This window comes from Aegilops tauschii, chromosome 5, assembly GCF_002575655.3.
Source record: "Aegilops tauschii subsp. strangulata cultivar AL8/78 chromosome 5, Aet v6.0, whole genome shotgun sequence".
In the NCBI taxonomy this organism is placed as follows: domain Eukaryota; kingdom Viridiplantae; phylum Streptophyta; class Magnoliopsida; order Poales; family Poaceae; genus Aegilops; species Aegilops tauschii.
In genome coordinates, this window is record NC_053039.3 from 391,007,427 (window position 1) to 391,016,425 (window position 8,999).

The 8,999-nt window shown below is 40.9% G+C and overlaps 1 long non-coding RNA gene across 1 annotated transcript; it reads right to left on the minus strand.

Annotated features, from left to right (window-relative positions):
- Positions 1 to 5,587: 5,587 nt before the first annotated feature.
- On the minus strand, positions 5,588 to 6,616 carry LOC120965193 (uncharacterized). The gene is made up of 2 exons (XR_005757578.3): positions 6,405 to 6,616; positions 5,588 to 6,288 (listed from the first exon to the last, which is right to left on the minus strand). It is a non-coding gene; the product is annotated as an uncharacterized lncRNA (long non-coding RNA).
- Positions 6,617 to 8,999: the final 2,383 nt, after the last annotated feature.

The window sequence follows — 8,999 nt, forward strand, 5'->3', positions numbered from 1 at the left end:
CTAGTAAAAAAGTTAATTCGGTTGAAGAAATTTCTTCTTTGAGTGAAAAAGTTGATGCTCTTATGAAATTGGTTGCTAGTAAAATTGCTCCTATTGATTTTAATGATATGCCTTTGTCTACTTTGATTGAGCAAAATAGTGATGCCATAGATGTGAATTTTATTTCTCGCAATAATTTCAACAACAATGCTTATAGAGGTAATTTTAATCCTAGGCCTTTTCCTAGTAATTCCTCTAATAATTATTGTAATTCATATGAAAATCAATCTTACAATAATAATAGGAATACCTCTGATCTTGAGAGCAATATTAAAGAATTTATCAACACACAAAAGGTTCTCAACACTTCCATAGAAGAAAAGTTGAATAAGATTGATGATTTGTCTAGAAGTGTTGATAGAATTGCTCATGATGTGGAAAATCTCAAGATGAAATTTTTTGTGCCTAAAGTAGATGAATCAATTAAAGCTCTTTATGTTTCTATGGATGAAAGTAAGAAAAGAACCACTATGCTTAGAGCTAAAAGAGAATTTTTAGAAAAAGTGTTTTCTAGTGATTTCTTTGGCAAAAGTGATGAAGATCTTAACATAATTGGTGTTTCTTCTATTGATTCCTTGTTTAGTAAAATTAATATTGATGAAAAAGGGACTGGAGAAGAGTCAACTTTAGGTAGAAGGCGTCCCAATATTTCGTAGGGTGAAAATCTTGTTGAGAAAATTGATAAAAGTGGGTTTTAAGAGGTCAAAACTTTAGCTGGTGATGTGCCCACTCTTTTGGATTACAAAGACTTTAATTATGATAGTTTCTCTTTGATTGATTGTATTTGTTTGTTGCAATCCATGATAAATTCACCCCATGCTTATGAACAAAATAAAGCTTTTACTAAACATATTGTTGATGCCATGATGAAAGCTTTTGAAGAAAAATTGGAATTAGAAGTTTCAATTCCTAGAAAATTGCATGATGAGTGGGAACCTACTATCAAAGTGAAGATTAAAAATTATGAGTGTTTTTCTTTGTGTGACTTGGGTTCTAGTGTTTCTACAATTCCAAAATCTTTATGTGATGTGCTTGATCTTACCGATATTGAAGAATGCTCTTTAAATTTGCACTTAGCGGATTCTACTATTAAAAAGCCTATGGGAAGAATTAATGATGTTCTTATTCTTGCAAATAGAAACTATGTGCCCATAGATTTTATTGTTCTTGATATTGATTGCAATCCGTCTTGTCCAATTATTCTTGGTAGACCGTTTTTACGCACTATAGGTGCAGTGATTGATATGAAAGAAGGCAATATTAAGTTCCAATTTCCTTTGAGGAAGGGTATGGAACACTTTCCTATAACAAGAATTAAGCCACCATATGAATCAATCATGAGGGCATATTATGGATCTAGCACCAAAGATGACAAAACTTAGATCCTTGCTTTATGCCTAGCTAAGGGCGTAAAACTATAGCGCTTGTTGGGAGGCAACCCAATGAATAAGTTTTATTTTTGATTTTTTGTTTCTGTTCTTGTGTGTTAACACATTTATTCTACTGGTATTATTGTGTTTTTTGTGTTTTAGTTAGTGTTTGTGCCAAGTAAAGCCTTTAGGATCTTCTGGGGTGATAGTTGTTTGATCTTGCTGAAAAAGACAGAAACTTTGCGCTCACGAAAATAATTCTCATAAATCACAGAAAAGAGATTTTGCCCTGATTCGTTTTGTAGAAGATTAATATACAAATTAAGCTTGTCTTCCTAATTTGTTAGAATTTTTGGAGTTCCAAAAGTATTCGAAAGTTCCAGATTACTAGAGACTGTTCTGTTTTGACAGATTCTGTTTTCTTTGTGTTGTGTGCTTATTTTGATGGCTCTATAGTTTTATTTGATGAGTTTTTGTCATAGAAAAGTTGGAATACAGTAGATATAATATAAAAACAAAATAAGAATTGGTTTGACACAGCACTTATAGTAGTGGTTTGCCTTATTTTACTAACGGATCTCACAAGGGTTTTGTGGAGTTTTGTGTGATTGAAGTTTTCAAGTTTTGGGTTATCTTACGATGGATGAAAGAAGGATAGAAGAGCCTAAGCTTGGGAATGCCCCGGCATCCCAAGCTATTATAAAATAATGAGCAACCAACTAAGCTTGGGGATGCCCCCGAGTGGCATCCCCTCTTTCTTCTAACGACCATCGGTATTTTACTTGAGGCTATATTTTTATTTGTCACATGATATGTGTTTTTCCTGGAGCGTCTTGTATGATATGTGTCCTTGCTTGTTTTATTTTGTGTTTTAAGTCATCAATTCTTGCTGGACACACCTATTTGAGAGAGCTAAAATTATGTCATGACTTGTTAGAATTGCTCTGTATGCTTCACTTAAATTTTTATGAGCAATGGACTTGCTCTAGTGCTTCACTTATATCTTTTTGAGCACGGTGTGCTTAGTAGTTTTTAAGAAATGCTCTCTTGCTTCACTTAGATTTATTTGAGAGTTAGTAAAATTTTAAAGAAATTCTCTCTTGCTTCACTTAAATTATTTTGAGAGAAAGAAAATATGTTATGCTCATGATCTTCACTTATATTTGTTTGAGCTTAAGAAAAGCAACACATGAAAATTAGTCCCAAAGTGACAGATATCCAAGAAGGATAACGAAAGAAAAAATATATATATGTCATGAAGATCATTGGACAAAATAAACTTGATTCTTAGTAGTAGTTTTGAGATATGATGATGTGGTATGTGAGTTATGTTGATGAGTAATTGTGCTCTAGTAAGAATATTGGTGTTAAGGTTTGTGATTCCCTATGCATGCATGAAAGTCAATAATCATGCAATGAAAATTATATCCTACTTGTGGTGCATTATTCGGTGTTAATTATGCTTAATGCTTGCTTGTGAGATTATTCGTTTCTTGGTTGGTCGCTTCTCAATCTTTTTGCTAGCCTTCATTTTGCACCAAGTATGACCTCTACTTGTGCATCCAAAATCCTTTAAACCAGTTTTGCCACATGAGTCCACTATATCTACCTATATGCGGTATTCTTTTGCCGTTATAAGCAAATTTGCATGTGCCATCTTTAATTTTCAAAATAAACTTCTCTTTTGTGTGTTTGTTTCGCTCGCGGAACGGTAACAGGTGGCTAATATTTTCCATGCTGGATGTGCTATTCTCACGATGAGTATTTATTCACTTGTCATTGCACGAGAGTAAGGCAAAGGTTTTAGGGATGCCCAGTCCCCAAATGCAAAAATGAATTTACTTTATGTTGTCAAATAATAAATCCTTGGAAAGTGTTGGTATGGAGGGCACCCGTGGATACGGCTAGCCATGGAAAGTGAAAGTATGGTGGAAAAAGGAATTAACTTTATTTTCTATTTGAGAACCGCCTATGATATATCTAGCATGGGAATTGTTGGGATGCTCTGAGTCGTTTTTGTTGGTGGGATGGATACACCTCCCAAAATGTTTTTATCTCTACTTTTTCGCTTTGAGCTCTGGCACCTCTACAAATCCCTACTTCCCTCTGCGAAGGGCCTTTCTTTTACTTTATGCAATTTTTATTTTTGAAATTGAGTCTCCATCCTCTCTTATAAAGGCACCAACTAGGAGGCAATATGATCGTACTTAAGTATTGGGTGTAGGTAATATTCGAGTGTGTTTCATGAATAGATCAATGTTTGAGCATGATGGGCTAGGGATAACTTGTTTTAGCATTGATATTTTGAAAGACATGGTTGCTTGTTGATATGCTTAAGTATCTAAATTATTATGTCAAAACTAGACTATTGCTTTGAATCACATAAAAGTACAAATGTCCATGCTATAAATAAAAGAATATGATATGACATGATAAACAACACTCCACATCAAAAATTCTGTTTTTATCACTTACCTACCCGAGGATGAGCAGGAGTTAAGCTTGGGGATGCTGATACGTCTCCAACGTACCTATAATTTTTTATTATTCCATGTCGTTTTATTATCAATCTTGGATGTTTTATAATCATTTTATAGTCATTTTATATCATTTTTGGTACTAACCTATTGACATAGTGCCAAGTGCAAGTTGTTGTTTTTTGCATGTATTTACATCGTAGGAAATCAATATCAGGCGGAGTCCAAACGCCACGCCACTTTACGATGATTTTTTATGGACCAAAAGGAAGAAGATGTGCCTTGGTTGCACCTGGGGGGAGTCCCGAGGAGGGGACCACCCACCAGGGCGCGCCCTGGTGGGTTGTGCCCACCTCGGGTACCCCCCAGACTGCCTCTTTTCTCTATAAATACCCTAATATTCCAGAAATCCTAGGGGAGTCGACGGAATATTCATCCAGCCGCCGTAGAGTCCAGAACCACCAGATCCAATTTAGACACCATCACGGAGGGGTTCACCACTTCCATTGGTGCCTCTCCAATGATGCGTGAGTAGTTCTTTGTAGACCTTCGGGTCCGTGGTTAGTAGCTAGATGGCTTTCTCTCTCTCGCTGGATTATTAATACCATGGTCTCTTGGAGATCCATATGATGTAACTCTTTTTGCGGTGTGTTTGTTGGGATCCGATGAACTTCGAGTTTATGATCAGTTATATCTTTTTATATCCATGAAAGTTATTTGAGTTTCTTTGATCTCTTATATGCATGATTGCTTATAGCCTCGTATTTCTTCTCAGATATTTGGGTTTTGTTTGGCCAACTTGATCTATTTATCTTGCAATGGGAAGAGGTGCCCGGTAGTGGGTTCGATCTTACGGTGCTTGATCCCAGTGACAGAAAGGGAACCGGCACGTATGTATCATTGCTACTAAGGATAAAAGGATGAGATCTATATCTGCCACAATAGATAAATGGATCTCGTCTACATCATGTCATCGTTTTTAATGCATTACTCCGTTTTCTCATGAACTTAATACACTAGATGCATGCTAGATAGCGGTCGATGTGTGGAGTAGTAGTAGTAGATGCAGGCAGGAGTCGGTCTACTAATCTTGGACGTGATGCCTATGTAATGATCATTGCCTGGACATCGTCATAATTATTTGAAGTTCCATCAGTTGACCAACAGTAATTTGTTTACCCATCGTTTGCTATCTTTCTCGAGAGAAGCCACTAGTGAAACCTATGGCCCCCGGGTCTTCTTTCTCATATATTTGCCTTGCGATCTCCTTTTTCCTTGCATTTATTTTCACATCTATTAAACCAAAAATACAAAAATACCTTGCTGCAATTTATTATTATTTATTTTATTTGGCGTTCGATCTATCAATCTTCTACAAATTTACCTCATTTCCTTTGCCTATCTTGAGGCGCCGTACCCCGAAAGGGATTGACAACCCCTTTAACACGTCGGGTTGCGAGGTGTTGTTATTTGTGTGCAGGGCATGTTTACGTTGTGTTGCTTGGTTCTCCTACTGGTTCGATAACCTTGGTTCCATATCTGAGGGAAATACCTACCGCCGCTGTGCTGCATCATCCCTTCCTCTTTGAGAAAATACCGACGTAGCTTCAAGCGACATCAGACATCGCTGGATCTATATGCTGGCACACACAATACATCACTGTGTATATCAAAGTGCAATCACATAAGTTACCTGAAAAAATTGCAAGTTGGCCCATGGTTTTTATTATATTTGTGAAATACATACATATTTATAGGTAAAAAAGAGCATACTCAAAATATGATAAATAAATCCTATAAAAAGTAGTATATATACTACCTAAACATTGTTATATACTACATACTACACATACATACTCCTTAATTTAATAAATACCACATACAACATACAAAACTTAAGTGGTGGTAACTACCACGGCGGTACATAAAATTTGTCACATATATCTTTCCCTAATAATAAAGCACGGATTGAGTTTGTCGGGTTCGCCGTCATGTAATTTTTATAAAAAAAAAGTCCTTCACTATTATGGGAATAAGCCCGCAATCCAATAATAAGTGAAAAAACGATTGGACGATTAGGCCGACATTGCCAGAAGCCGGTTGGGCTACGGTTGCGGCCAGCTGGGCTTGGCGCGGCAGGTCCTGGCGAAGCAAGGCTAGGCCTTGGAGGTGATCACTGGAGATGGGGCCCACACGGGCGCCCCTGGGGTCAACGTGGGTGCGTCTTGCTCGACGGAGATGAGCACGCCCGGTGCAGTGGAGGCGCTGGTCATGGCCGGCGGCGCGGGAATTTGAGGCGAGGGCGGCTGGGTCCAGGCAGCACGGAGCGGATCCACAAGGGTGCAGACGAGGGGTCAACAGGGCATGCGGGGCACTGCTCCTAGCGGTGCGCCATGCCGTTCCTGATACAGAGGTGAAGAGAGAGTGAGAGCGAATCGGGAGAGAGAGAGAGAGAGAGCTTCAGTGAAGAAAAGAGAAAGGGGAAGGGAGCAGGGGCGGCAAGGACAGCCTGGGCTACCCAACAGTCGGCCATGGTGGTTGCCGCCATGAGACGCGCAGCTCACATCACGACACACGAGGCGCGGGCAAGGAGAGGCAGGGGGTTCCAGCCAGCAAGGTCCGACGGCGCGGCAAATGCGGGCTTCATGGGAGGAGGGAGTCAGGGAGATGGAGATCCAGCGGGCCTCTCCCCTGGCGGCATGAGGTTGAGGAGACGAGGGAGTGGGGATCAAGAGAGAGTGGAGGGGATCGGGCTAGGTTAGGGGATTAGGGTGGGTGCGGCTGGGCCTTGGCAGGCCGGATGGGTTGTGCACTACTGCTCTCTCTCTCTCTCTCTCTCTCTCTCTCTCTCTCTCTCTCTGTCTCTCTCTCTTCTGTTTTTTTCTTTTTTTCATTTGAGCAACACCTTCGTTTTTTTGCACGTCAAACTTTTTGTCCGCCAGTCTAGATCAAAATTTCCATCCGTCTGTCTATCTCGTTCAAAATTCGCTAGGCCTTTAAATCGCTGCACTGCTGCCCTTTTCTGATGGCCCACGGATGGGCCTTTGGGTTGGATGTGAGCCAACCGTTACAGCAATCAACTCAGCCACCGCAATTTGATGTTCAATAATACCACCTTGCTCCTTTTAATGGATTCCTACCAGTTTATATAGACCTGCAAGTTTCCTATAATATCAGCAAGCTGTCTTACAAAGAGTAGTGAGAATTGCATGTATAAAGAAAGGATGAATCTCGACCGTTAAACAGAATTGTGGGTTGTGTCTGGGGCTATTAAAAAGGAAGGATGAGGTTATGAAAAGGAGGATTATGGGGCTGTCTTTGAGTGTACAAAGGAAGGATTGAATTTAAAAAGAATGGATATGTGAACTGCAAAAATATTCACATCCATAGATGATGAATAGCACAGACTCTGCAGAGGCAAGCAAGTTAGAGTGGACGACGCGCATCGGCCAGCGTCAGAGCTCGGCACACCAGGGGGGCTACATGGATTTGCTATCCACACTAGCTAGGGTGTGTGCTATCGGAACCGTTGATGCTCTTTGAGATTCGCACCTTTGCGAGGATAAGGTTCCAATTTTCTGATTTGTTGAATTTCGCCATGATGGAAAAGGAGAGTTCAGCATGGACCTTTTGGTGAGAGTACACCCGGAATGGAAAGCTAGTGTCTGACTTCTCAGACTTTTTCAGGGAAAAGGTTGCTGCTCCTTTCTACTACGGCAGTGGGCGACAGGAACTAATTCGGGAAATCAGCTACAGTGTCTCGTTTAGGTCATTTGCAAAAAGTTCTTAGTTGTGCTGCCCTCCTGCTAACATTGAAATTTGCCATTTTGGTTTTGGTGTAGCTCTGTATGTAAGGTTCGGCACCGTTTGCTACAGTGGATGAATGTGTTTGAGCTGCTCTTTTATGTTTCAGCAGAAAAAGGCCCGTTAAATGTAGCCGGAAAGAAGTGTACGTGATTAATTGTGCAGCACCGGCTACGACGTCGTCCATCTGCGTGTAACCTCTAACGCCACCGTCCATCTGCATGCAATAAATTACGCCAGGGTTCAGCTATTTGTTTTTGCGTTTAATGAGTTCATTCCTCACCTTTTCCCCCTCGCTCGAACAAACACCATGGTTCGCAAGCAAATCAAGCCCTCCCGTCAGCGCTGCTTCGATGGAAGGTGTGTTTGCAGGAGCCATCGTCCCTGCTGCCGTCGACCTCGTCGGTGTTCATGGCATTCAGAACAGTGGGCAGCAGGTAATTACATTTTGCTGTCGGACATTTTTGGTTTTGCATGTAAAGACTATTTTGCTGAGTATTAGATTTTCGTTTTCCAGCACATTGATCATCCAAAGAACTTAGTCCCTCTAACCGTGAAGCAAATTTCCAAGCTTGTTCCTTCTATGGAGCACGGGGGGGGGGGCACTATCGATTCATGTAATGCTTGTCAGCACGGTATACATAAACACCTATGCGGTCTTTTTGGTTTCTTTGCTTTCATGGACAGCCTTTCACACCTGTGGTACTAGGCCTGGCTTCTTGGGAGGATGTTGAACCGTAGGGATATGAGGGAAGAGATAAACTTCATCCTCACCGACGACACTCACTACAAAAAAATACACTTCCGTGATGATACGTGTTTGTCACAGTAGGTCGCGTTTTTTGTCATGCATGTACATCCATGACAAATTTATGACAGAATCAAGATAGTCATACCTGTGCTGTCGTAGAAGTGTTCCATGACATTACCAAAATTATCATCACGGAAGTGTTCACTTCCATGACGATAAATCGCGTGTCACAGAAGTGCTTTCGTCAAGGGTGACCGACACGTGGCATCCACCGTAACGGAACGCCGTTAAGCTATCGGGTCGGGTTTTGGATCCGATAACCCGTTAACAGCCCCGACCAATAGGGATTTTCCACGTGTAAAATCATCATTGGCTGGAGGAAACACGTGTCGGCTCATCGCTGGGACAGATGTCATCCACTCATTGGACAGAAGGCGCCTATGATACGTCGACACGTGGCACGGCCCAACAGAGGCCCATTCCTGTGAAAAGGCCAGCCCGTTTGACTTGGTCAAAAGGTGGCGGGCCGGCCCATGGAAAGCCTGTTAACGGCCTGTT